Source organism: Zonotrichia albicollis, chromosome 8 (assembly GCF_047830755.1).
Source record: "Zonotrichia albicollis isolate bZonAlb1 chromosome 8, bZonAlb1.hap1, whole genome shotgun sequence".
Lineage (NCBI taxonomy): Eukaryota > Metazoa > Chordata > Aves > Passeriformes > Passerellidae > Zonotrichia > Zonotrichia albicollis.
The window spans coordinates 24,438,901-24,466,527 of record NC_133826.1 but is presented as its reverse complement, the minus strand read 5'-3'; the positions used below and the strand labels follow the sequence as shown (position 1 = coordinate 24,466,527).

Genomic DNA, 27,627 nt, shown 5'->3' with positions numbered 1-27,627 from the left:
AAAGTCCCATCTCTCCTTTCCTTTTTTTTTTTTCTGTTTGAACTTGATTAATTGTGGAAAAGAAGGGAATGGGTGCTGTTTGTTTTGGGTAGGTGGCTTTGGCTCTCCCCGTGAGAAGTGTGTGTATTGTAGAGTGAGATCTCTCCAGCTCACAGACTGTATTTTCTTAGCCAACCTTTAGTCCTGTCTTTGTATTTTATGTATGCAGACACTCTAGTCCTGTATATGAGAGCTGCAAATTCACTGCTCTAAAACTAAAAATAACCTTTTTGTCTCAAATTCTTGCATTCAGGCAGAACCTATGCGGCTTTTGGCAAGGGCAGGGTTAAAGTGCCATCCCAGGACAGGAATGCTACAACAGGAATTAGCAGGTATGTCAGGAGCCTGAAAGCAGGTAATGAAGCTCACTGGAGCTGCTGCCTAGAGATCTGCAAGGAAAGATAAGCAAGGTGCAGAAAAGAGAAAGGGCTGATAGATTAATCTGTGGTTATATTGTTATAATCTTCAAATTCATCTACAGAGACCATGAAAAGACCTGCCCAGCTTCTGGGGGAGATTTTGAAATGTGAATGCCATTATATGATGAGTGTTCAGACTCTGAAGGGACTAAATAACCCCTGACCCTTTTCCAGCCTGTGCCCTGTGGATTCAGCTGTGCAGCTGCTCTCACACATGAAGAGTGTGTTTTTAGTACTCATCTCTCTGCTCTGTGACCAAGGCATCTCACTGGAGAAGGGTAAAAGCTGTGCTGCAGACAGAACCAGAGAGCCTCTGTACTGAACAATCTCAAGACCTTTCAGTCACAGAGGATTCACAGCTTCCTGTGAGGTACCTCACCTTTGCCAACAATATAAAAACTGTGATTTAATATAAAAATGGGATGTATGTAACTTTGGTTCTACTTCTGCCTTCTGACTCTTCAGAAAGGTATTACATTTTAAGTTTTCCCAGAATCCACATGACTAGAAACAACCTGCTCTAGTTAAGGAAACTAACCCTTGAATTCTAGCTTCTGTGTAGGAATGAATGTTTTTATTACATAATCCAGGTGCTGAAGAACTGCAAGTTTCTGATCTCCACTTTCCCAAAAGGTTTGAATCTGAAACTATGCTACAGGCTATGTTCCTTGCTCCTACCCTACAGCTATAAAGAGATGAGCTGGGAACTGAAATCTGTTTTGAAATGTTCACACCTATAGTGCCTGGCTGAATTGTGGCCTTCCTGTGTTTTATGGTTCCTGCTTCCTTTCTAAACTCAGTCTGCTCTAATATTTCACGGCTTTGCCAATTAATGCTTTCCAGCAGAATCAAAGCAGACAGGTGAATGGTAGCAATTCCCTGTGTCCTACAAACATTTCTGATGACAGGCAGGTTTTCATGTAAAAGTTGTAAAAATGGGATATTGTATCATGCTGTGTGCTCTAGATTGTGAAGAATCTCGAAGTCCTGCAGAGACACTTCTGCCATTTTGAATCTTCTTTCTGTTCCACAGAGATTTGCTGAAATACAAATGTCAGTTTGATTCACAGTTCAACACATTTCAAACTCTCGCATCCCAGTGAAAAAGAGTGAGACACAGGCCTAAGTAGCTGTAGCAACTGGAGTAGTTTGTTTAACAAACCCTGTGCCTGAGCCAAAAGACCATTTCACCCCGCTGTAGCACTGAATCATCTCTCATCTGCAAGATGAAATCACTTTGCTTTTGGTTATAAAACATTTGTTTTATAAAACAGTCCATCCTGTGATCATGACATAGAAGTCAGGGGTCAAAAGTTTTGTTTATGGCTCAGAAGCAGAGTTGCTGCCTTCATTAATACAATTATGGAGCAAGACCAGGACCAAGTTAGGACCTGCTCTGCTGCTTACTTGGAAAAACAAAAGAGAAGATAAACTGACAGATGGAGATTTCAATATATTAAGTATTTAATGAGAAAAGTAATGTATTTCTTTATTAAAACACTGGGAACATTCTCACACACTGAAAGCAAAAGAAGAACCATGCAATAAAGATCATTTTTCAAGTTCAGCTCCATCATGTAATTAATTTTTTTTATTCTGCACATAGGGAATTCATGCTAATTATCCATTATTCCAAACTATTTTTACCCAAAGCCATGTCATCATACAAACCTTACTTGTAGTTGTGTATTAAATACAGTGCATGAGGCAGTCTGGGGTTCATTGCCCCTAAAACATCAGAATCACCACTGACCATGGGTGTCCACATCCACCCTAAACACCTGGACCTCCTTTTCCAGCCCATGGAGACCTCCCATTTGATTTCTCCAGAAATCCCCATGTATATGCATTAAATTGCACACATGAACTTTACATCAAATTATATTTATAGAGAACTAGATGTATAGATGTAAAAAAAACAAGGATGAGAGGAAATGGCCTCAAGAGGGGAGATTTAGATTGGAGGTTTCTGGGGAACATTTCTTCATGGAAAGAGTGTTCAGGCATTGGAACAGATTGCCCAGAGCACTGGTGGAGTCTCCATCCCTGGAGGTGTTCAAATAATGTGAGGATGTGGCACTTGGGGCAGTGGGGATGGCTGGACTCAATGGTCTTGGATGGCTTTTCCACCCTAAACAATTCCATGATTCTATGAAAACAGATAAAACTACTACACAGTTACTGCTTTCACCACTGGAGTAATTGCCTGTTGCATATAGGAATTTTTTGAAAAATAATTTTTAAAGGTGTTCTAAATTTTTTTCCTTGGCAAGGATTGTATTTTGGAGAATTTCAACATAGTGTATTAGCCATGTCAGGGTTATCAATACATTTACAATTAGGCAACTAGGCTGTGTTAGGAAAGCAGGAGGAAGAACAAGAACATGATCTCCCTCTGCTGGTACATCACAACGAAATGTTATGGGAAGGGATTAGAGAAAGGATGGATTTTTAGCCTTATTAAAAATAAACTTAGAGAATATAAGATGAAATTACTTTTCACACGTGAGCTTGAAAGCAACCTTAAAATAGCAGCAAACACCACAGACACACACAGATCCTCCCTATGCCCAAAAGTTTTGTACTTAATATCTACATAAGTCTTTTTTATAGGAAGGTTTTCTGGAAAGTAAATTAAGTTGCACAGAGAGATTCTAGTGATAGGAGAATTCAAAAACCAAGAGTACTTTTTATATTGGGGAAAAGGTGTATTTACTTGGAGTATATTTTTTTCATAACTGGTCCAATGATAGATATTTTTTTTCATAATTTGACCAGAGAAAATGTAAATTCAATACCTTTCTGTTGTCTCCTTAATAGTTCTGAATTACTTAAAATGAACTTTGATATTCAGAAAAATCTACAAAAGTTCCATCACATGACAGTCTATAACATGTAACAGCAACTTTGGATATGCAGAACTATTCTCAATTATAGGACTATTCTCAGTGTATAGGACTTACTTTTTTATTACTAAAGCAAGTCCTAAACACTGCAGAGGGAACTGAGGTTAGATGTTTGAGGCAGTGCTAACAGAATTAGTGCAGAGCATAGCTCTGCAATCCCTTATCTGTCAGGCAAGCAGCAATATTTCCTGGCTGACACCCAGAATAGGTTCTGAAAGAAGAGGAAATTACTTCAAGTATCATAATCCTGTTACAAAGGGCAGCTGCTTTGCCATTTTGGCTCTACAGACAAAAACTTGTTTTGGAATCAATGAAAGACACTCAAACCATAGATAAAATCACAAAGCATCCCATTCCTCTCATAGTTGGAGCTATCCTCTGGAATGCAGTTGACAGATGAGCTTAATTACTGCACCTCATGCCTTGGAATGAACTCTTCTAGTTTTAACTTCTCAGGAGGAGTGAGTTAGGGTTCAGCATCAAATCAACACCCCATGACAGAAATTAGATAGAGCTGTTCTCTGGGTGTGTTCTGATAAAGTTGAAGTGAAAGAGATCCAGGCATCCTTGATCATAAATAATGAAATAAAACTACTTCATGGAACGACAAACCATAGAATCCTAGAAAGGTTTGGGTTGAAAGAGACCTTAAAGCCCATTCCATTTCACCCCCTGCCATGGGCAGGGACACCTTCCACTAGCCCAGGTTGCTCCAAGCCCTGTCCAGCCTGGCCTTGAACCCTACCAGGAATGGGAATGAGTTTGGTGCTTGTGCCATTTGCATAGTAAAGAAGAAAATAAATATTCAGTTCTCCAGAGTTGTAGTTTTGCTCCTTTTAAGCCTGTCAGAAAAGTATTTTGTTTTAAACCAAACCTAAGTCCAGGTTCCAGGCACCTGTCTGTACAGGCTGAGACTGATGAAAATTGCTTGGCACTTCTCTCCCCACCTATCCTCATTGGCATGAAAGTGTTAGCTCACAGTTCCAATCTCAATATTATATTTTTGTGTATGTGTCAACCTGGCTAATTTAAGTTTTTCTCACATTATTAAAAATCCTGCTTTAGATTTCTTCAGCCACAGAGCACTAAATATCTTCAGGCATGTGATATGTGTTTTCCCAGCATTTGAAGAAACCAAGTTCACCCAATTTATGAGTTCATAACTTTTGAGTCATTTTTTCTTAGTCTGCAGTCTCATTTTTTACATTTAAGCTCATAAAGACCAAAGCATCCTTTAAAATCCTGCCAGACTGTAAGTTAGCACCTCCCCAGTAGTTAACAGGGATAACTTTCCAAGACCTCTAGGTAGTGGAGAGCTAGTTTTACTACCAATATGGACTGTATTCTCCACAGTCACACTCTTCTTGGCATAACAGAGGTATTCTTAAAACTTGGAATGTTTTGCATATAAATTCTTTCATTATTGTCTGTTTCTCTTTCTGCTGTGAAATGTGAGCCTTCTGTCAGGCATAGCATTTTCTAGGATTAAAGGGATGAGTTAAGTAAGAGTGGACTTGAGCCTTTATTCATAATAAGAATAAAAAGCCTTTCATAGGAAAGGGTGATAAAAAAGGTTTCCTCTTATAAAACATAGTTGCTAATGCACACACACACGACAGACAGAAATGGCTAATTCATCATTTGGCATCAGGTTACCTACCTGGCAGTTTCCATTCCAAACCTGCTTTCAGAGCTTTATTGTTTTGTTAGATTCATGGTCTGGTTTGAAATTTTCCAGATAAAAGTCTGCTCTGAGGTGATTTTGTTGGCTTTCCACTGAAAGAACTCAGGCATTTCCAAGAGCACTCACTGGCCCAGACAAGACCATCTGTACCCTTCTCTGCAAAGCACAGTCAGGGAGACAAATGGTGCCCAAAGTAGGAATCAGCAGTATCAGGAGCTCTGCATCAAAGATGGAAGGAGTCACAGAATCATGAAGATTGGAAAAGACATCCAAGACCATCAAGTCCAACTTTTGACCAAATCCCACCATGCCAAGCAAAGCATATCATGAAGTGCCACAGATGCTCAGTTTTTGAACATCTGCAGGAATGGTGACTCCAGCACTGCCCTAGGCAGCCTGTGACAGTGCTTCACCACTCTTTACAAATTTTTCCTACTATCCAATCCAATGTCCCCCGGCAGGACTTGGGATCAGGCTCCTGAGTCAGCACAGGTAAACCGACACAATTTCGATTTGGTGGCTCTTTGGTCACAGACAGTGAACCCAGCACAGAGAGGGCTCTGAGATGGGGCTGGCTGAGGTGCTGATGCTCTGAGCCTGGTGCTGCTGGCAACAGCCAGGCTTGCAGCTCTGCAAACTGGAGACCAGGAGCCACAGGTTTATGCTGCCAGGATTTCAAGCTCATTTTCTGAGACTTGAGAACATCTAATTGTTTGCACAAATACCCACAGCTATAGCTGCAGCTGGTCTGCACAGCCCTGGCAGGCTGTTCAGCTTTACCTGATACATGTACCAAAGCCAACCTGCTGGTCTGCAGCTCCAGTGGGTGTCAAATGAGGTCTTGAATGGACCTCAGGAGGTTGGTGCAGCAGCAATGTGGGGCTAAGGCCAGTTGTAAGCACCAGAGGTCATTCCCCTGTGGTCACCAAATCCCTCAGTCCCAGTCTGAGCACAGCAGTGGTTCCTGTCACTACTCTAATACCTCAGTCTTAAGTGAGCTTTGCCAGTGCCCTGTGACAGGCTGAACTTCTCTTACAAAGCCTGACTTGCAAGAGAGAAATTTGGTTTGGAGCCAAGCCACAGCAGCATGTGAGACAAGCAAGCCCATTCTGCTCCAGCGCAGTGGAGCATCAAGTGATGCTCTGGTCACTGCCTGTGGTTTGTCTCTGCTCCAAAAGAGTGAGCAGCAGATTCACTTCATGTAAATCAATGCCAAACCCTTTCTGAAGCACCACAGTGAATCTTGGTAAATTCACATCATGAGTAAATTACATAAGCTGGGAAAATGAATTGTTTCTGCAACTGCAGCATCTGGCCTATGCACAGGGACAGCTCCTGTAAGGAATTATCACAGCTGTGCTTAAAAAGACAAATTACTATTTCAATGCTCCAGTCCTGTGTAGATTTACCTCCTGCCTTCAGGCTCCTGGGTCTGAGAGTCTGAAAGAAAAACATTGTCTGTTATGCTGAAAGGTGTCAGAAATAATGTTGATTCCAGTTAAATACAAACAATAACACATTCCTGGCCTGAAGAGGTGAACAGGCTCCTTCACTTCCTTTCCAGCCATCTCTGGGTCAGCCCATCCCTGTTTAATCAGGCAATGTGTTCAGACCCAGAATAAGCTGCTCCTTCAGTATGAGAGGCCACACTCCAGACTAAAGCAGCCTGATCAACTTTCCCATTTCTCCTGCCTGTGTATTAATTTCCATTGGGAGATTTTCTGAATCCACTGATTAGGGTGCCAAGTATATTGGCATGTATAATGATTCCAAAAATGCAGGGCCTAGATTAGCAGGACTGCTGCTGAAGCCCATAGGTCTGCTGGCAAAGACCTGCATGACTCCCTTCTGTCCCTGTCTGTGCCCAGTAATTAACATGTAACAACAGTAATAAACTAATTTTCATGAGTTTTAGAATCCAGTCAGTATAATACAGAGAAATCTATCCTTTCTATGGCTTGTAGATGAGCTGAAGGTGAGGGGAAGTGCCCTTTCCATGTATGCCAGCCACAGAACATCTCAAAAACACATATTGTCTTTTCCCAGCCTTCCTGAGCTGCTGTGAAGATTTTTAAGATACTCACACTTTAATAACTTAAAATATAAACTTCTTTGTGTACAATAAAATAATTTACAGGAAGGTAATGCGTCATATTTTTTCTGTTACACTCCTTGAATGCCAAGATAAAATGTATTCTTGCTTAATAACACCAGTGCCAGTATTGCAAGGTTTGGGAATGTTCTTGTGATCAAAGCATTTCTGCAGACTTCTTGGAATGCCTGTTACAGTCATTTAGTTCCTGTTGCTTGCAGTTACAGAGTTTTTATTGTTGTATTTTTTCTTCTGGTTAAAGTACTTCTAAATCCACTCCTCAAAACCAGAACAAACAGAGAGGACACACAGCTGAACTGCAATATTCAGCATCCAAATAACCTTTCCTGGTAGTGCCACTCTATGATGCTCAGTGTGACTTTCCCAGCAAAGGGTCAGGAACCAAAGAAGCAGAAGGTGGACCTTCTTTGCAGATAAATAAGTACTAGTAGGCAGTGTCCTAAATGTATTTCAGAAGCTCTACTGTAGATGGCCTCATCAAGGGACTGTTCTTGAGGGTCTTCAATTAAAAAAAAACCTGGAAGCAGAAGGTTTACAGTATCTTGTAAAATAAAATATTCTAAGGTTTCGGTAATTGGTTTTAAGCATAGGAGTTTTATCTCACTGATGCCACCATTGTTCTGTAGAAGGGACCTGCAAGAAAGCTGGGGAAAGATTTTCTACAAGGGCATGGAGTGACAGGACAAGAGGACATGGCTTTAAGCTGAAAGAGAGTAGATTTAGATGGGGTGTTCAGAAGAAACTCTTCCCTATGAGGATGGGCTGCCCTGGCACAGGGTGCCCAGAGCAGCTGTGGCTGCCCCTGGATCCCTGGCAGTGTCCAAGGCCAGGCTGGATGGGGGCAGTGGACAATCTGGGACAGTGGAAGGTGTCCCTGCCCATGGCAGGGGTGGGACTGGATGGGCTGTAAGGTCCCTTCCAACCCAAACCATTCTGGGACTGTATTATTTTTGGCTATTTAACTACCAAGACAGCCTTCAGAAAAAGGCATGCAGTAAGATTTTGCTTTCAGGGTAAGACATCAGATAGAAACTGCAGTGATACCACTATAACTTTTGGGTTAGTGCTTAGAGCTGGTTTCTCTGTATATTGAATGGAGTTTGGATGTACAGAGCTCTCAGGTAAAACAACTGCCCTCTTCACAAGCATTTGTGTTATTTCATAGTATTCCAGAATGGTTTGGATTGGAAGGGACCTTAAAGACCATCTATTTCTTCTCCCTGTTGTGGCAGGGATGCCACTTACTGGATCAGTTTGCCCAGGGCCCCATCCCACCTCCCCTGGTTACCCTTTTGGGCTCAGAATCACCTGTTACCCTCTATTCTGATTTCAAAGTGACACAGCTGTAATGATTACTGACTCTCTAAATTATTCATTTTTATTAATCAAGCAGAAGCTGCTGCACCAAATATTGCTCCCATAGCACAGTGACAGCTTTGCTTTCAATGAAAGCTTATCTCCCAGTGGCAGGCCATGGTAACAAAGGCAGAGATTAGATTTGCTATCTTGGGCAGAGACATTTCCTGGAGCTCCTGGGCCAGAACAAAGGAGCGTGTGCATAAACCCAAAGGCACAACTCAGTTATTAAACCACTGGGAATTCTTCTCCTGAGCACTGAAATGGGAATAGTGGGTTAAGAATGGGCTTTGACTGTCTTCAGACTAGGGCGATTTTGTCAGTGAATTGAGAAAGAAATTGGGAAGAAAAAATAGTTATCTGTACAAAAAAAGAAAATTAGTTCAATATCTAAGTTGTTTACATTCTCACTGGATTTGGCAGAAAGGTAATTTTGAAACAAATACTTTGACCTGCTGAAGGATGGATAAAATCAAGAAGTGGTCCACGGTTTATTTTCAATTATCATTAGTAATTACAGTATTTAGATTTGTCACATTCTTTTAAAACTAACCTGGCAAAAAAAGAGGATCTGTTTGGATTTCATCTACTTAAATCCACTTAGTGTCTTGATGAAGCTTGTGGTTTTTCTTTTAGACAGCAGGAAGAAGCATACAAGTGGAGAATATTCATGTGACATGGGTAGCTTGGGACTTTCAAAGATCAATTTTATTTTACTTTTTAAACAAAACTCTCTTTTCAGAATATATTCAAAGACCTTATTAAGTGGGAAATGAGGATTAGTACAAACCTCAGCAGAACCCCAGCTCTCACGATCAAATAGAAATCTCTGATCTCTGTGGAATACCAACCTTCAGGATCAAACAGCATTGTTTAAACCACAGCTGTGTGCAGTCCTGGAGAAGCAGCTCATATTTCCTTGGGGGCAGGGGCCAAAGATGGAGGATGTGAGAAAGAAAAGGCAAGTTCTGCTTACAAGGGGTAGCCTAGTGCAGCACCATTGTGTTTGTCCTCCTGGGAACAGCACCTTTGGGACCAACATCACTGCCTCAGAAGGTTGGGCTGAGCAGGGCTGGGAAAGGAAGTGGGAATTCAACCACCCTCTGCCTCAGCCTGCTCTCTCTCTATCACATGAGGTGCCAGAATCTCACTGAAGTACTGGGGAGAAGGGAGCAGAGGGAAAATCCCATTCTGGGGGCATCACACACAGCCCTGATCCAGAAACAGCATGGTCCTGCTAGGCTCACCCGGAGCTCCATGTGCAGGGCTGGCCCTAAAACTGGGGAAGGATGTGGAGGTCTTTGGATGCATTCAAAGGAGAATGACAGGGCTGAAGGCAGGTCCTGGGAGAGGCAGCTCTGGGCTTTTCTAGCTTGAAGAGAAGGCGGTTGAGGAGCAGCCTGAGGAGGGAATGCGCAGAGAGAGGTGCTGAGCTCTTCTCCATGGGATCCAAGGTCAAGATGGGTGGGAATGGTTCAAAGCTGTGCCAGGGGCACTTAAGACTGGATATTAGGAAGCATTTCTGTACTGAGCAGGTAGTCAAACATTGGAACAGGCTTCCCAAAAAAGTGGTGCATGCCCCAGGCTTGTCAGTGTTTGAGACATTTGGGCAATGCCCTTAACAACACGCTGTAATTTCTGGTGGGCGCTGAAGTGCTCAGGCAGTTGGGTTGATGATTCTTGTGGTCCATTCCAACTGCAATACTCTATTATATTCTAAAACTTCTAAACTTGGCCAGCCATATCTAGTCAAAAGGTTTCTACAAGCAGTTTTCAGTGTCTCCTTTCAGCCAACAGCCATTTACAAAACCAGCCCGTATCTGAGCTCTTTGCTGCCATCTGAGGTATCTCAGCTGCTTTACCCCTTGCCCGACCACAAAGCCACCTGTCCCACAGCCTGATGCAGTCCTGATCTGCATTATGGGGTGTCTTATGGGGTACAGAGACAGGATCACACAGCACCTGGGCATGGCCAGGCCAGAATGGCATCTCTCGAGTCTGCTGAGGGTCCGCTAGAGGTTAAACAAAGTGCGCTCAACATGCAAAGGAATACAGCACCCTCCTCTTAATCTTGTCAACTTCCTTGAGAAAAATCCAGAGGAGGGACATGAAGATGGTGAAGGGTCTGGAGGGGGCATACAAGAAGCTACTGTTCAGCTTGTTCAGCTGGAGGATACTGAGGGCAGGGCACACCAGGGGCTGGCTGCAGCTCTTCCCAAAGGACAGCTCCAATCTCTGTTCTCTGTGCCCAGGGACAGGACCCAGGGAACAGCTGGAGCTGTGCCAGGGCAGGGTCAGGCTGAATATCAGGAAAGGTTCTTCCCCAGAGGGTGCTGGCACTGCCCAGGCTCCCCAGGGAATGGGCACAGCCCCAAGGCTGCCAGAGCTCCAGGACGGTTTGGACAAAGCTCCCAGGGATGCACAGGGTGGGACTGTTGGGGTGTCTGGGCAGGGCAGGGGTCAGACTCCATGATCCCTGTGCGTCCCTTCTCACTCAGGATATTCTGTGGCTCTGTGACCGGGTCAAAGGACAGCCCAGGACACCGCTGCTTTAACACCATCCCTCACGTTCCTCTCACACGGTTTTAGAATTCCCAAAAGGCTCATTAGGGAAGTAAGCAAAACGTGCGAAGCGCCTAGCATGACCGGTAAGTTAAATTCCAGCCGTGCCTGGTGCTGCCGGCTCCTTGCACAGCACAGCCACGAGGTGGAGGCCTTTACAACGCTTAGTGTAATTACAGCAATTACCCCAAAAATCCCTTTTTACCTGCCCGAAGAGCCCCGGGCTCGCCTGGCGGTGTGAGAGGGACACGGCCCGGCTCCCCGGGGAGTACACAGCACACGGGGGGTGGCACAGCGGGGACACCGTGACCCACAGGGCCGGGTCAGTGTCCCCGGTCAGGGTCAGTGCCCTCCGGTCACAGTCAATGCCCCTGGTCAGGGATAATGCCCCCGGTCAGGGGCAGTGCCCTCCGTCAGGGGCAGTGCCAGAGCCGTGGCACGGGCAGGGCAGAACAGCGCCCTGTGCTCACAAACACAGCTGTGTGGCTGGACACATTTACACTTTTGTGACAGAGATTCTTAGCCAGGGATTAATGTCTTAGGACTGAAAGCTTTGCTTTTGAAGGCATAGAATGACAAAATAGTTTGGGTTGGAAGGGATCTTAAAGCCCATCCAGTGCCATCCCCTGCCACCTTCCACTAGCCCAGCTTGTCCTGAGCCTGTCCAACCTTGCTTTGGACACTTCCAGGGATGGGGCAGCCACAGTTTCTCTGGGCACCCTGTGCCAGTGTCCCACTATCCTCACCAGCCAAGAACTGTTTCCTAATAGCCAGTTTAGACCTGCCCTGCTTCATCTCAAAGCCATTACCAAAGCCTGAGCTCCACAAAACCCCCTGACTGCATCAGCTCCATCTTTAGCCTGTAGTGCTTCGCTGATGCTCTGCCCTCCCTTGCCCTGGGACTCTTACCAGAACTGACACTGAGCAAACAGCCCACAAACATTCTGGGTCACCTGCTTATCCTTTCAAACATTTCAAATATATGGCAGACCTCCAAACCATTGGTGTTTTCCCCATTTAAAATGGCAAAACCTACAGTTCTGAGGAATTTCAGAAGGTTATTGGTTAAATTAGAAACAGCTGAGCCAGCCTGGATGGTTTAAACTTCCCCCACATTTTTGCCTTAGCTTGAATAACATTGTATTTTTGTCTTACATGAAGGGCAGAAAATTAGATTTAATACTCTTGTGTTTGATTTTTTTTTTTTTTGCTTTGGCATTGAAACAGCTGTAATATCTCTAACTGGGATTATAAATAGGCTATATATAGGAAATAACAGGCCATGGATCTAATGCAGACTCAAGAATTAAGTATATAAATGTAGTGGGAAATAGTATTTTTTCCCAAATGCTGGAAAGAACTAAAGATTTTTGTGCCATCATCTGATTAAACACAGAAAGTCTCCTTCAGGAGGAATAATCTCTTTCAATATAAGTGGTTGACAAATTGGCAAACAAAATAGACAACTCCTCCAAAGGCTATGAAATATATGGTATGTGTAATGCACAAGAGATTATTATTTATGCTACAATCCCCAGAAATCCTGCTGTGACTTCTTCAGAGTCGTTACATCCATAAAGCCAATCTCCATGCCCCCCATTCTTTTGGGAATAACCTACTGTTCCTCCTAACCCCCACTACCATCTGCTTCTATTTAACCCCCCTGGCAATGGCTGAGCAAACTCTTTATGTTTTATAACTGGCTCCACATCTCAGATTTAATTGATCACATAACAATAAAAACTTTGATAAATAAAAAAGAGTCCAGATTGTAAAGACCTCCTACCTTGAGAGCATTCATATGCTTCCAAAAAAGCCAGGCCAACAGAAAAGAAAAAAATGCAAAAAAGCAATTTTAAAATAGTTGTAACATATTCATAACTTACTTGTTTCCTGTGTACTTCCAACTGATAAATCATGGGATCCAAATGCAGCCACATCTCAGAGACAGTCCTTCCAGCTCCTCCTGAAGGCACTTGCAGCAGAGGGCAATAGAGAAAGTTCATTTCCTCTCACTGCCTTTGATTTCCTGAGCAGGTAAGTCAAAGGCTGGAATGTCCATTTTTTTAGTCAATACAAATATGCTGATGAAGAGCAGTTTTGAGACTTCAATTTAATATTTAAAGTGTTGCCCTACTATTATAGTATTAGAAATATTGAGAGAAAATCTCTTGTGTCATTTAGAGACACAAACCTTTCTGTAATGCTGAATATTCTGATAAGAAGATATGAATGAAGCAGTTACTCAGCTCCTTACAGAAACTAGTCTGGATTTATGCCTTGTGTTTATCTAGTTTTAAGTGTTTTCCAATACAAAATATTTATCCTTATAAGTCAGCTTTGTATTCACTGACCTTCAATGAAGGTCAGTGAATACAAAGGTTGAGTCACACTTTGTGAGTGAAGTGAAAATGAAAGATTGTGAATTAAAAGACAAAAAAAAAATCAACCACTTAAAATATTGGCTAAAGGAAACACAGGCCTGTTCTATCACTGTCCATTAGTGATGCCAGCAAGCAATCTCCATATGACTACCCAGGAATACAAACTCACAGGTATACTCCCACGCTTGTAAGCAAAGTAACAAGTAATGCAGAGGAAAAGAAAACAGAACCATTCAGGCTAATTGTTTACCTTTCAAACGCTGAAAATAATAATGAAAATAATAATGTACAATAGGCACTTCATTAAGTAGAAGATAGGTTTGTTAATTGGCTCAGATTAAGGTGCACTGGTCATTTAATTTATTGTTTCCCAGCTTTCAGATGATACTTTTACATTGAAACAGTCTCCATTGTCTCTCTCTTTTCAGAACTTTCATCTATGATGGAATGTTTTTCATTGAGGGATCTATTTTTTTTTTCATGAAGATACTGAATAAAAAATGCAGCCAAAGAGCTTGCAGGAGTCACAATTTGCAGTTCATTGTTAGAACAGAACCTGTGCACCCAATTCCCTTCTCCTCAGCCCACTCCTCCTCTTTTACAGGCACCTGCCTCAACTTTGGGATGGCTGTGGCTGTGGAGGGCAGGAAGGGGGATAGGAGCAAACCCTCCCAGGGCACAGAGAGTCCTGCAGCTCTTCAGGAAATGTTGATGTTCTTCCAGTAGTGGAGCAGCTTTGCTCCTGCTTTGTTTCATTAGAAGTGTTCCTGCCATCTCTGCTCATCTGCAGGCAGAATGTTTCCCCAAACCATCCCTGGGGATGTTCCCTTCCCAGCCTGCCTACACACTCAAACTGCTAAGGTCAAAACTTCCTTGCTATCTCTTTCCAGCAGGAAAGCGTTTTCTGTCCACTGAAAAACGTTGCACATCAGAAAATGTTGTGAAGTAGCAAATAGTTATTGATCAAACAAAGAGAAGCTCAATGAAATTCAAATTATTTTGAAAACAAAGAACCCATCACCAGCAGCTAATACAGATTATCTGCATGTCTATATTCAAAGCTGCATTATGAGTATTAAGGAAGAGAAAGAACTGGGAAAGTTACCAAAGTCCACTAAATCCTTTGCATTCCAGAAAGAGATAAATTTCTCATTCATATCTCTATCATGAGCTCTGTATATAGAGAGGACACAGACTTGCTTTCTGTGAGCATCAACATGCCTCACTTTTTTTTTTTTCTCCCCACTTGTGCCAAATCATTAAAATGTGAGAAAAGAAACACTGAGCACAAAATTTTTGGGGATTAACAGAGAAATTTCCTCTCTCCACTTTCTGTTTGTGCCTCTCCTTCCTATCAGACTCCCTCTTCTGTTGGAGTCATTTTGCCTGAGGTTTGATGATATTTGAATAATTTAGCTTAGTCTTCTAGGGAGATGGACTCAAAATTTAGTGACATTTCTTTGCCCTGCTTTAATGACTCCAGAGCTCCTGCTAAAAGGTAGGACCTTTAATTCCGTTTACCGGCCCATGGAAAGCTGTCCTTCCACCACTGGGAGGAAGCCAGAGGGGAACCTGGCACCAGAGTCCAACCCCCCATCCCCATGCCCAGTGATGAATTTGTCCAATTAAGCAGGGCAGAAATATCTCCCTGACTCCACCTAAGGATGAGGCTGGAAGCAGAGGAATCTATAACTCTTCACTTCTTGCCAGATAACTGCAAAGTAACTTCTGGAATAGTTTCCTGCCATGTAGAAAACAATGCTCTGGCAGCAGGGATGTGTGTGAGTGCTCTGCAGGGAGAGCATTGTCTGGTGTGTCAGTGTGTTTGTGTACACAAATATTAATGAAACAGAGGCCAAACAGGAACTCAACTCTCTCTGGGAACTGCTCCCTCATGGCATACCCAGGGAAAAAGGGAATGAAATATTCAACAACTGTGCAAAAACTGTTGGAAAACAAACACCACTGTCTTCTATTGTGTTTATCTTTTGGGGAAGATCACACTGAGAAACTCTGCAAGTGTGTTTATGCTGCTCTCAAGGGGGGTTTTGAGTTGTGTCATTTTGTGTCATTGCAAACTCTAACGCAATTCAAGGCCACATGAAATGTTAGTAATTTGCTTTGGATAATTGTTGGAGGCCCACAGTGACTGGATTCAACAAGCTCTGGGCAGCCACAGCTTCTCTGGGCAACCTGTGCCAGAGAAGGGAGGGAAGAATTCCCTTCCAATATCCCACCTAGCCCTGCCTCTGGCAGCCCATGGCCATTCCCCTTGTCCTGTCCCTCCAGTCCCTTGTCCAAAGTCCCTCACCATGTTCCTGTAGGTTCCCCTCAGGCACTGGAGGGCCTCCCCTTCTCAAACATTTACACCAAAACATCAAACACACCGATGATGTTTTTATTTAGGAGGAACTCCACTTCCCCTACCTCACACAGGAAAAATGTGCTTTCTAGGGATGAAAATAAGTAATTTCTTTTTAAAAAACTTCCTAAAGGAAAAGTGGGTTCCATGGTTATTGTTTTGTTATAAAATTGATCAAGAAAGAAGAAACTGAACAAGTGCCAGGTCTTGAGAGAATGGCCAGTGTGATGAGTGTGAGCCTCTTTTGGAGGTTTTTGGAAGGACCCACCTTTTAAAAATCTTACTTTAATTCTTGCTGTAACTAGAAATTCTGTAGCTATGACAGCAGTGTGCCATCTGTATAACAGGACCCTGTTAGATTACCCATCTGGTAAGGAAAGGATTACTTCATCAAATCTTACAGTTTAAAATTCTCATGAGTGGGCTATATATTTACCCTGGGTGCTGTGAAGGGGAGAGACACAAGGCAGCAGAAGAGCTGGAAATTTCCCTGCCCAAATGACCAGACCATCAGCATCCACTAAGGTTTTGAGATAGTTTAATGGTTAAAAATGAGCCATTACTTCATTTTTTATTACATTTCTCCTCTCTCTGGAGAAAGCCGCCTCTGCCAACAGCGTAATGCAAGGCTGGGGTTTTGAAGAGCTCAAGGCAACACCTAAAGGAATGGCAAAGCAGCTGCAGAAAAGCCTTGCTAAAGAGGATGCTATTTCATTTTCATATGAAATACAGAACCCTGAACTCCGGCTTTGTCAGTTTTTTCTGTTCCCATTTATTGCTTGAAAGACCAGGCTAATAGTTACACAGAGGATTCATTAGTGAATTTTACAGGAGGATGAGAACACCCAGAACAAGGAAAGGAATCTATTGTGCTTTGAGAAGAAAATCATGGGGGGAAGAAGAGAAGCAGAGAAAGGGAGAGTGGTGTAGCTTTAAAGAGAGTCAATCCAGTGACTTTTTGAATAATTAAAATTAATTTTTAATCTTTCTCAAAGAAAAATGAAATGGCCTCTATCCAAGCAGTAAGAAGGCTTAAATATATCTTGTATTGGACTAGTAGGTCAGCTTTAGTAGGAGGGAAAAAGTGAACTGCTCTGAAAGAGATAAAGGCAAATAAGCCAAAAGAAAATGAAAAAAACCTGTACAAACCTTTCAGAGAGCACCATGGAGAAACCATAGCACTGAACCAACACCTCCTAAGGCTTACAGACAAGCCAGGATCAGCAAAGAGTCCTGGCTGGGGCACACAAAAGGGAAAGGGCCAAAAGCAGCCCATGACAGTGGGGCTGTCTGGAATGCTTGGTGAGCTTCCCAGCCAACTGCTTCAGGACCTCCAGGCCAAATTCACCTGAAAATTCATACCTAGGGGAACTCAACAGCTGATTCTGCATCAAATGCATAGGTTGAAAAATGCATTTCTACTAGCCAAGCTACTTGAGTTGTGCTCTCAGCAGGTGGCACACACTTACCACATTGTGACCCATTACTGAATTTATTTGAAATGGCTTTTACCAAGACAAAGTATCAGAAATCTCCATTTTAACAAGAAGGAAAGAAATCTACTCCATTCATAATTAAAACATCTTTGGTATATCCTGCCTCAAAAATAATTTTGTTTTTAAGAGTATTATAAAAGGAACATCTTCATGTAGGAGTAGTTCTGCCGACCTGCTGTTCTTTGTAAAGTGAAGGAGAGGAATAAAAAAAATTGCCTGACCTGTGACCACCTTTGGATAAAGCTTTCTGGCACAAAAATCATGGTGCCAAAGGCAGGATTTCCACTGTTCCCTGGTGCAGGAGCTGATTAGTCAGTGCCCTAGGGGCAGAAATGCAGTGTGACTTCCAAGGCAGGCTCAGGACCCTCCTCATGGACAAATTCTGCACTCCAGGTACAATACATTTCCACACACAGATGTTAAACTGAGGGGCAAACAGGAAAAGTCAATAAGTACAGCCTTCTCAAAGCCTGCTGGTAGGAGGAATCCTCTCAGTTCTGTGGGATACAGCAGCTGCAGTAGTATTGGAAAATAATGCCTTGGTTTTACAGAATCACAGAGGTTGGAAAGGACTCCCCAGGACCATCAAGTCCATCCTTCAAATCCCACAGTGCCCACTAAACCATATCATGAAATGCCACATCTACTCATGTCCTCAACTCTTCCAGGGAAAGGGAAAGGGATTTCCTTACAAACTCACTTCCTGATTAAGGCAGGCATCAAAATGAGGCTTGCTTGGCATGAATTAGCAGAGTTTGATCTGCATTAAAATGTTCAATCTCATACACAGACCCACAGGCAACTCTCATCTCTGAGCTGCTGCCTCCTGCCTCTCCCCAAGCATCACTTCCTTTCTCATCCATCCCCAAACCCAAAGAGAGGGAATTATACCCAGGATTTCAGAAGGAAGGCAATGGGAAGGGAAGGGCAGCCTTTCCCACTGCTGGCCTTGAGCAGTTTACTTCAGTGTGAGGGAAAGAGATAACTCTGTTTACATTTCCATTCCCTGGAAAGATCACAAGATGATTTAGATGATGTCTAGACAGTGCTCTGAACATGTAGAACAGCCACATAAAGCTCAGCTTTATGAGGAGTAGTCTCTCCTTTTTTTTTAATACTCTAATTTCCAAATACATACAGGCAGCCAAAATGTAGGGCTGAGTATGCCAGCAATGCTGGGTAAATCCCTGGCACCACACATCAATCTGCTCTTTCATGTGAAATTAAAGTGTCCTCTCTGAGCAGAGTGGAAACAAAAGGCGGGCACGGAACAGCCAAAGGAAAAACAAAGACTGGGGAGAGAGGGATTGGAACAAATCGGGCTGAGTTAACCTGTCTGCTTGACTCTAACCACAGGGCAGATAAAGAAAACCATTTTCTGCCCAGCTGATGAGCCACAAACATCCCAAGAGGCTCCCCAGCAGGCCCTCACCAGCCACATGCCACATCCAATGTCCTTCATTCCCTGCATGCAACTTCCATAGGGTGTCTCTCACCTAAAAATGCAGTGTCACAAGGTTCTGTGGCTCATCCTTACACAGCTGTCCTGGACTGACCTGGGAGAAATCACCCTCTTTTCTGCACTCCCCAGAAAAAATACAATTTATATTCTGAGCTCTGCAATATTTAAGACAGTTTGGATGGTAAAGCAGCCTGAAATGTTGAATTAAAAGGTATTACAGAAACATTATCAAATTTAAAGTAAAATATTCAATTTGTTACTTGGTTTAATTGCCGTGAATTTTCACACATTAACATGCAAACCACATTGAGTGTGGTGCTGTTTCCAATTACAACAGCTGATTTATCCAGGATGGAGGTTAGAGGCATGATAACACTTTCACTTGGCTTAACAACCCACCCATTTCACAGAGTCAATGAAGCTCTGCTCGTCCTCAGTTACACTCTGCTTCCATAGCTGTGCTCCTGCAACTATGGAAGGAAATTAAGAGGAAATTAAGCTGGAAATGGACCTCCCTGTTCATCAAATTCTCTTTCCAGTTGGCACAATCAGTGTTTCTGTATCATTATGATATAATCCCTTTCTTAATGCATCAAGTTCCCTCCTCCTCCCAGGAAATCTTCTAAGAACCTCATTACTGCTTGGAAGCCTCCATGCAGTTTCCAGCTTATGCTTGGACAATTCATATCCTTTTGTCCTTTTGACAGCCTCACCTCCAGCTTCCCAGCTTTTCCCCTGCTGGCACAGGCTCCCAGCTCTCTCCTTAGACAGGAGTGATCCTATGTACTCCTACAGGTCCCTGCTCCAGCTGAAAGAACCACAAAGGAAACCCAGAGACCAGGCCAGGCAAGAGCAGGGAAAGCCCAGTTCTGTGGATGGGCACTGAGCAAAATTCACGTGGCCCTGCTGTGTCTCCTCAGTATTGAAGCTGCCTGAACCCCTAAAGGCCTTTTCTGCCTTTCCTGCCAGGGTTACCCAGGCAGAAGGAAGGCCCTTGCTGCTGCCCTGCCTGTTGCTGGGATGGAGGGTGTGCAGGGTGGCCCACGCTGGCCGCACTCTGCAGCCCTTCACACAACACTGATGGGGCTCTGTCTGCAGCAGCAATTCTGTCCTCCAAATAGCACAGCATGTGCTGTCTGCATCTTAGGAACCTCCTGGCAGCCTCTAGGGCCTCAGGTGAGAAAAGGTGAACATTATCGGGACAAACAGCAACATAACTCTGTGCTGGGGCTTGGGGTGGAGGCCATTTCCCACACATTTGAAGAAAACAATCCCAGGGGATTTAAAAAAATCACAGCTTTTTTTTCTTTTTCTTCATAAAATCTACAATAAAAACAGACCATATTAAGCAGAAATGAGCCTACCAGAACTTATGAATAACTTGAATTCTTCCACTGGAGCCCAGCCAGCTGCCCTTGGAAAAAAAATCCTGTTTACTTTGTAGTGAATGTGAGAGACATGCAGTCTGCCAGAAGCTGCTACGACAGTAAAAATACAGCCAGGGGCTGTCACAAATGGGGAAATCACAGAGAAAGTTAACTTTTTAACTTCAAGGACTAGATTAAAATAATATGTATTTGGTTAAAAGTTATTTACTTTATCACACAGAAGACTTAAGTTGCATTTACATGAAAGCTGTTTTAGTTCAAAGGCAAATTTCATCTGCTTCTTCAATAGTTAGCTTGGTTTTAAACATTTTTATTAGATTTACAAGGGAAATGTCTTTCCTTGTTGTTGTCAGTTGGGCTGAGATTAATATTTTGCCCTACAACTGCATCTTTCTTTCCCCAAGCCTCAGGGAGGATGGTTGCACTAGGAATTCCTGAATGTCCTCACCCAAGGTGCTTCCTAAATCCTGGGGGATAATTAGACATGCCTGACCTTGTGGCTCCTCAGTACTTTGATCCTAAGGTGATTCCTACATAAATCCTGCCCTAAGCTGTAGGTCTGTGATTTCAGAAATTGCACAAAACATATTCCCAGTGCCCTCAAGCCTAAATACTGAGGCCTGATTAAGTGACAGGCTCTTTGAGACAAAAAGAGGGCAATAACCCTAGAGCTCCTATGTTTTGTGCTGTAAGTTGGGATTTCTTCCCTCCTGATCTCCAACACAGCTGGATTGATTTTTTTATCATTTACACTCCTTTGTATACATTATTTGTATTCCTTCTGTATTGGCAAAGCTTATTGTAACCTTAAATTGAACATGATGGCACTTTCTCCTGTTCATTTATGTTCTTAATTAATCTTTTCATTTATCTTATCTTTCACAATCAACTTTCCTTTTGTCCCACAAAGCAGTCAAAGGCCCATGATCTGCAGATGTCTCTCCTCCCACAACAGCCCCTGCACCCCTGCTGCCACAATCCCTCCCTGTCTCTTACAAATTTTCCCATTGTCCCTCTCATCCCTTTAAAGCCCATTTTCTAGGCTTTGTTGTTGTGCTTTATACTTGAGACCAAGAACATGTTTAAGTCTCTTCCTGCACCCAAATCCAAGAATGGCTGCCCTGATAACCCCAGAGCAGCAGTGAAAACAGGAGACAAATGTCACCTCAAAGGGACACTTGAGCATATCTGGCTCTGTCAGGAGCAGGAAATACCACAAGTCTTACGTCAAAGATTTCTAACCTAAACCTGCAGACCCAAGAGGGCTGGAATGGCTTGAATATGTTTCAGATAAACATCCAGCCCTTGTGATGATTATCCAAACTCTTTGGGAATGTGGAAGCTGTGAGGTTCACCCGTCAGCAGTACCTTGGGCGCATCCTGCACCTTGAGGCCAGCCCTGATAAGGCTGTTTGGCGGAAGCCAAGTGCAGCAGCGTTAATTAAATCACGTTGGGAGGAAGCTGGGAGCCAAGGGATGCTGCAGACATTGCCAAGTGGCCCAGGAGAAATAAATCAGACTTGTCCAAAGCACAGCCCCATACCAGCCACTGGGAAGAAAATTAACTCTGCCCTGGCCAAAACCAGCATGAGAGACTATAAATATTTTCAGAGTAAGAATAGCAGTAATTATTCACTGTCCTAGAAAAGCAGGATCTTCAAGATGGGAGAAAACATTTTGAGCACCTCCTCATAGAAATTCAGGAGTCTAGTAACTTTAATTTGACCTTGGAAATTAAGTCAGCTCTATCAAATTAGGGCCAGATTAATTCTGATTACAATTAACCACCCAAAGGTTTAATACAGTTTGACTAATACATGTTAAAATCACATGTTAGTGGTTTTAGTTAATTTAAATTATTGCTTGAGCGTTCCTGCAAAGGAACTAAACATGAGTCCTAAATCTCAACAATATTAATCAGCAAAAGAAAGGAGGCTTTGCATTTACCTGATCTTTCTCTATTTGTTTCATAACATCTTCATTGTGAAATCTGCTCAGCATAGTGCTTTAAAAGACCTGTCAGGCTGCATTGGAAAAACCCTGTCAGTTTGATTAAATTACTCAGGAGAATAAAAAGGACAGGTATTTTCAGAGCTGGTTGGTAAACACACCTGGCTCAAGGATTTCTGCAGGCAGCCTGAGAATTCAGTTGTGGTTACACACAAATGGACTAGTTCATAGACTCTTAGGATGGTCTGGGTGAAAAGGGGACCAACCCCCAATTAATTATTAATTATGATTTGCAATAACAGCATGAAAATTCACTGTCTCCAGATTCTTAAAGAAAAGGGAAAAAATCCATTGAGTCCCAACAGCCAATTTCCACACACATGGGTATTATCTTTAGTGGGCAAAAGTCTGGACAGGCACAAACTCCAGTGTCCCTCAGGCTGACTCTGTTAGCAAGGGATTCACAGGGTGTCTGAGTAGCTGCTCTTCCCTTCCAGCTCCCCAGCAGCAGCTCCTACCCCTGATGCACAATCACCCACAGACACAGCAACACATGAACTCATTCCCCCTTGTTCCCTGGCCTTTTGCAGGCCTTTTGCATCTCCCAGGTATTGTTTGCAGGTGTAAATTGTCCAATCTGAATCAAAACTGCTCAGTCTGGAGCACCTCTTGCCAGTTACTGTCTTTAAGGAGCAAAAAGCCATGAGGAGAATTGCCTCATCACACCTCCAGAAGGGCCTGGCTGACCAACCCTTCGGCTATCAATCACCAGTTGCAGTAATTGGTGTCCCAGAGGATACTGACCCTCCCTTCACACCCTGCTTGCTTTTCCTGGCAGGCAGCTGCAGCTAAATCATGAACACAGACAGCAATGGCCAAAGGGCTGGTGCTCCCTTTCCTCCTGCTGGGGTTCTCACAGTTATTCAAAACATGCACAACTGTCCATCACAACACAGCACCTCTCATCCCACAGACCCTAAATGATCCTAATTACTGATTATGCCCATTCCTAGAAAGAAACAGCATTTATTATAGAATCCCAGACAGGCTTGGGTTGGAAGAGACCTGAAAGCCCATCTTGTTCCATCCCTGCCTGGGCAGGGACATCTTCCACTGTCCCAGGTTGCTCCAAGCCCTGTCCAACCCGGCCTTGGGCACTGCCAGGGATCCAGGGGCAGCCACAGCTTCTCTGGGCACCCTGTGCCGGGGCCTGCCCACCCTCACAGGGATTCCTTCCCAAGGTCCCATCTGACCCTGCCCTCTGGCAGTGGGAAGCCATTCCCCCTCATCCTGTCCCTCCATCTCTCATCCTAAGTCCCTCTCCAGCTCTCTTGGAGCTCCTTTAGGCACTGGAAGAGCTCTGAGGTCTCCCCAGAGCCTTCTCTTCTCCAGGTGAACACCCCCAACTCTCCCAGGCTGGCATCAGAGCAGAGGAGCTCCAGCCCTCAGAGCATCTGTATTTATCATCAGCATTTATAATTCTCACTAGTCAGGATTTTATACACCAGCCCTACTGGATTTTGTATTTTTGTAGAGATGATTGAGAGAAATAAGGCACTATTTACAGAAAATTCCCAAGAGGGTCCTGACAGGCTCTCATGAAACACATTGTTTTGCTTTCTTATTTGTTGTCCCTGTGGAACTATAACCCACTGCTCCAGATTATTCACCTCTATCTATTCCTATGCAGCAATGACTGCAAAGACACCCAAGGCTGGCTGCTGGTGCCAAAATCCTGTAAGGACATTTACTGCCATTTGGAATATTTTTACTTCAAAGGAAAGGATTAATGAAGATTATGGAAATGATCCTCAATCTCTGCAATTCCACTGACCTGCTTTTCCCCAGATACCACAGAATGATTTGTTAAGCTATGTGTCAGCCATATGAGAGAAATGTTTAGTGCAGTGCAGAGTGGGAAGTGCAATATGAGAGATGTACACAGCACTTCCAAGGTAAAAATACTTGGGAAATGCCCCTTTCCCTCAGACACAGCCCTGGGCACACACTGTGCACAGGGAAATGCCCCTTTCCTTTCCCTGCTCCCTTAGGAATACCTTCTGTGAGACAAATACAGCAGGGCTTATCCCAACACATTTGATGTAACACTGTAAGAAATATGAATAATGCAGCTCACTTGCAAAGGAGCAGAACTGGGGTGTTGTACAAGTTCCTGGTGCACTCTGTGAAGAGCTGTTTCCCTTCCTAAATCAAATTAACAATCTTTAGTACCTAAGTTAGGTACCAGCCATCTCATCCTTAAACCCACAGTTTCTAATTCAGTAAATATTGTTTCCCAGACTGGGAAGTACTGGGGTTTCCAAGTCCCGGGGTTTCCAAGTTCTGGAGAAACACTTGGGCTCTGTCCTGTTTAAATGGAGATGTATTTGCATTTTAAAACAAGAAAAAAGACCCATCTGTAGGAGTATGTGAATAGCTGCACAGCTAGTTTGGGGCACAGCTATTGCAAGGCGAGGATTCCATCAGCTGCATCACCAGAGCTCCTTGAGAGGGCTCTGTGCCAGCTGGGGGACTCAGAGCTTGGTGCTGCCCCAGAGTTGTGCCTTCACAAATGTCATACACTAAGGCAAGCTGGCTTTTAATTTCTGATAAATAAGAAATGGAATGAGCAGCTTTTTTGCCCCTGCCAATCAAGCGTTCTGTGCCCTGCAATTACCATTGACAACAGATGGAAAATTGCAGTGACTAAACCCCAGAAGCTGGTGTTTTTCTACTTCTAAATTAGTAGTTTAGTAGATTAAGGTAAAATATTTGCCTATTGCTGTATCACCCTGAAAGCATGTGAAACACTGGGTTAGGGAACAGTGCTGTGAGTAGCCAAGGAAACACAAAATCTGGAACTAAACCTCTATTTGCAGGTATGTACCAAGAGATCAGAGAGACACAAACAAAGCTCCTACACCCACAGAGGAGCTGCTCTGTGTTTTGTTAGAAGTACCATGTGAGAATCTGCAAAATAAAGTGCTAGTGAATAATTTGCACATGCAAATCCAGCCCAAACTGAAGTGCTGACTCCTGATCTCCAGGAGCAGAGCTCTGTGTAATGCCCATCCCTCCAAGCCTTGGAGCCATACTGCCAGATTTGCCTCAGTTCCTCATGGGGGTTCTTTGTGCTTCCTTCCTGGAAGCTTTTATTCCACCACAGAAGCTTAATAGAAAACTGGACTTTGGTATTCAGTGGCTGAGGAATGCCTCCTTTTCCACCCTGAGGTGGGAAGAGGGAGGTGGTATGGAAAACCAAAAGGAAATGCTTAGACCTGGACTGCAATTCCAGCTGCCAGGAATAGTTATGAAAACAGAGGCAGATCCTGCCCTACACACTCCACTCCTTTCCTTCCACTGCAGCAGCAAAATAACCCAGCAAGGGCACAGCAATCCTGCTGCTGCCTTAAACCATGGAGTGCTTTCCCAGTGATGGTTTCTGCGGGGAGACAAAAGCCATACAGTTCTGAGGACTGTGTTATGTTCCATTTTCTTTGGTTTGACATCTCCTGCAGCCTTCAGGAGGAAGGCAACCAATCTGAGCCCTTCCTCAGCACTCTGGCAGCCACCACATGCCATGGACAGCAAATATCCTCAGTTCCATAGCACCAGGATTAAGAGCAAGCACAGTTCAGAGGGCACCTCTCCATTTGCACATCTATTCCTTTCCAATATGTTGAAGCTGTCAATACTGCAACTAACATTTAAATACTCCAACTAATATTCTCTCTGCCCACTTACCTAGGGCAGAGCAGAATCCATGGCTGTTTGTTTCTCTAAACAAGGAGGCTTGCAGGAGAAGCTGCCAGGAGCTGCAGCAGGACAGAGCAGCAGGAGCACACCTGAAAGGATGAAGGGAAAGAGGAAACCTCTTGGGTCAGGCTGGAGAGAGAACTGAGGCTACAGGAGCCAGAGGAAGCAACAAAGTGACACAGGCAATGCAAGTCTAAATCTTTGAGTTCAAGAGCTTTCATAATTCATACCATCATGAATTCTTCTGTCTTGCATGATTCTTAGCTGGATTTACAGGATCCAGGAGTGAAGTGCTGGGGAGGAGACTACCCAAGCTATAAATAACTGAAGAGAAAAGCAACAGGAGATTTCAAGGCTTTGCTGATTCAACAAGAAGGCATGAAATTCCTCTCTTTCACTATTTAAACAGTTACTCAAAATAGAGCTCTTAAAAGTAAGGATATTTGAATATTATTGCCAGCAGGATATGCTGACAGCCCTCATCCTCTCATTTAGTCCTTATGAAGTGCAGGAACAGGAATGTGCAAACCATAAATTGCAAAGGTAGCATCTGCAAGCCTTCATTCAAGGTTCCTAATTGCTCTGTGATTCAACCAGACCTGTGGCTCTTTTTGTTTATTATTTGTGCACATTCAGGCAAACTGGCTGGTATTAGCAGATGCCTGGAGAATGGCCTTTTTCAGGGAAGTGTTGACATATTTTGTTTTTAGGAGGTCAGTGGTTTGGGACTGGACTGAAACATTCCAAAGCCAGCATAAACAGTTATTTTCTTTCAGATTATCCTCAGGGAAAAATAATAGTCTGGCCATTGCAGCTTTAAGAATTACAGCCTTACTCCTGCCAGTGCTTTAATCCCTGGCTTACACCAACACTAGTACAATTCCACAACCCTCCAGGTGCACTTCACCCCTCAAAGAGATCAGAGATTGATTTGGAGCTCCAACACCAGAGGCAGATGCTGTTTGAGAGCATGTACATGTAATACAAGGAGGACAATCAGTACTACAGAACCAGTCCTCAGAGCCTGCAGATTCATTTTCAAGAGTACAGTAATGCTCCAGGTCACTGGCTTTGTATCCAAAGATGGGTTGTGTTTTAACTCCACAGCTGTGGTAAACATCTCCCCAACACTCCCTGAGAAGGAAAGTACAAGCACAAAACCAACTGCAAGCACAAAACCAACACAGGGTGAACCCTGGTTTCAGTTCTCTTCTAAGACAAAGAGATACACATTGTCATGAGAGGATGCACTAAATAGCCAAGATCTCCCAAAAGTACATCTCCAGGTATCCACCTCAAGAAAATAATACCCTAAAATATGGAAAATGGGACTCATTTACCCTGTGCAGGAAACATACACCTCTCTGGGGGAAGGTGTCCCTGCCCATGACAGAGGGCTGGAATGTGATGATCTTTAGGGTCTTCACAGCTCAGAGCACTCTCTGATCCTGTGATTTTATTAACACTGCAGATGTAACCTTGAGAGACATGGAGCTCAGGGACCCTGGGACAGCTCTGACTTAGGTCGCCTCCTTCCATTTCTGCTAAAAGGCTTTATTATGACCACTGGGGTAATAAAATCCTTTTGCATGATCTCAAAAGATCTCCTAATTTGTTACTAGGTCACTGTTTTGGTTTGGTCTGCCAAGGAAGGTGGGGACCTCCCTTGGAATGGAGAACACGACCTCCCTCTCTCTGAATTATCATAACTTTGGAATTAAGGGGCTTTCAGGCAAAGATATGGAAAAAG

General features: G+C 43.5%; 1 long non-coding RNA gene across 2 annotated transcripts; it reads right to left on the bottom strand.

Annotated features, from left to right (window-relative positions):
• Nucleotides 1-27,591, bottom strand: LOC141729865 (uncharacterized). 2 transcript variants are annotated; one of them, XR_012581425.1, is made up of 4 exons: nt 26,108-27,591; nt 25,866-25,966; nt 12,966-13,054; nt 1-7,678 (listed from the first exon to the last, which is right to left on the bottom strand). It is a non-coding gene; the product is annotated as an uncharacterized LOC141729865 (long non-coding RNA). The 2 variants fall into 2 exon arrangements; XR_012581426.1 differs by having other exon boundaries at nt 1-6,488.
• Nucleotides 27,592-27,627: the final 36 nt, after the last annotated feature.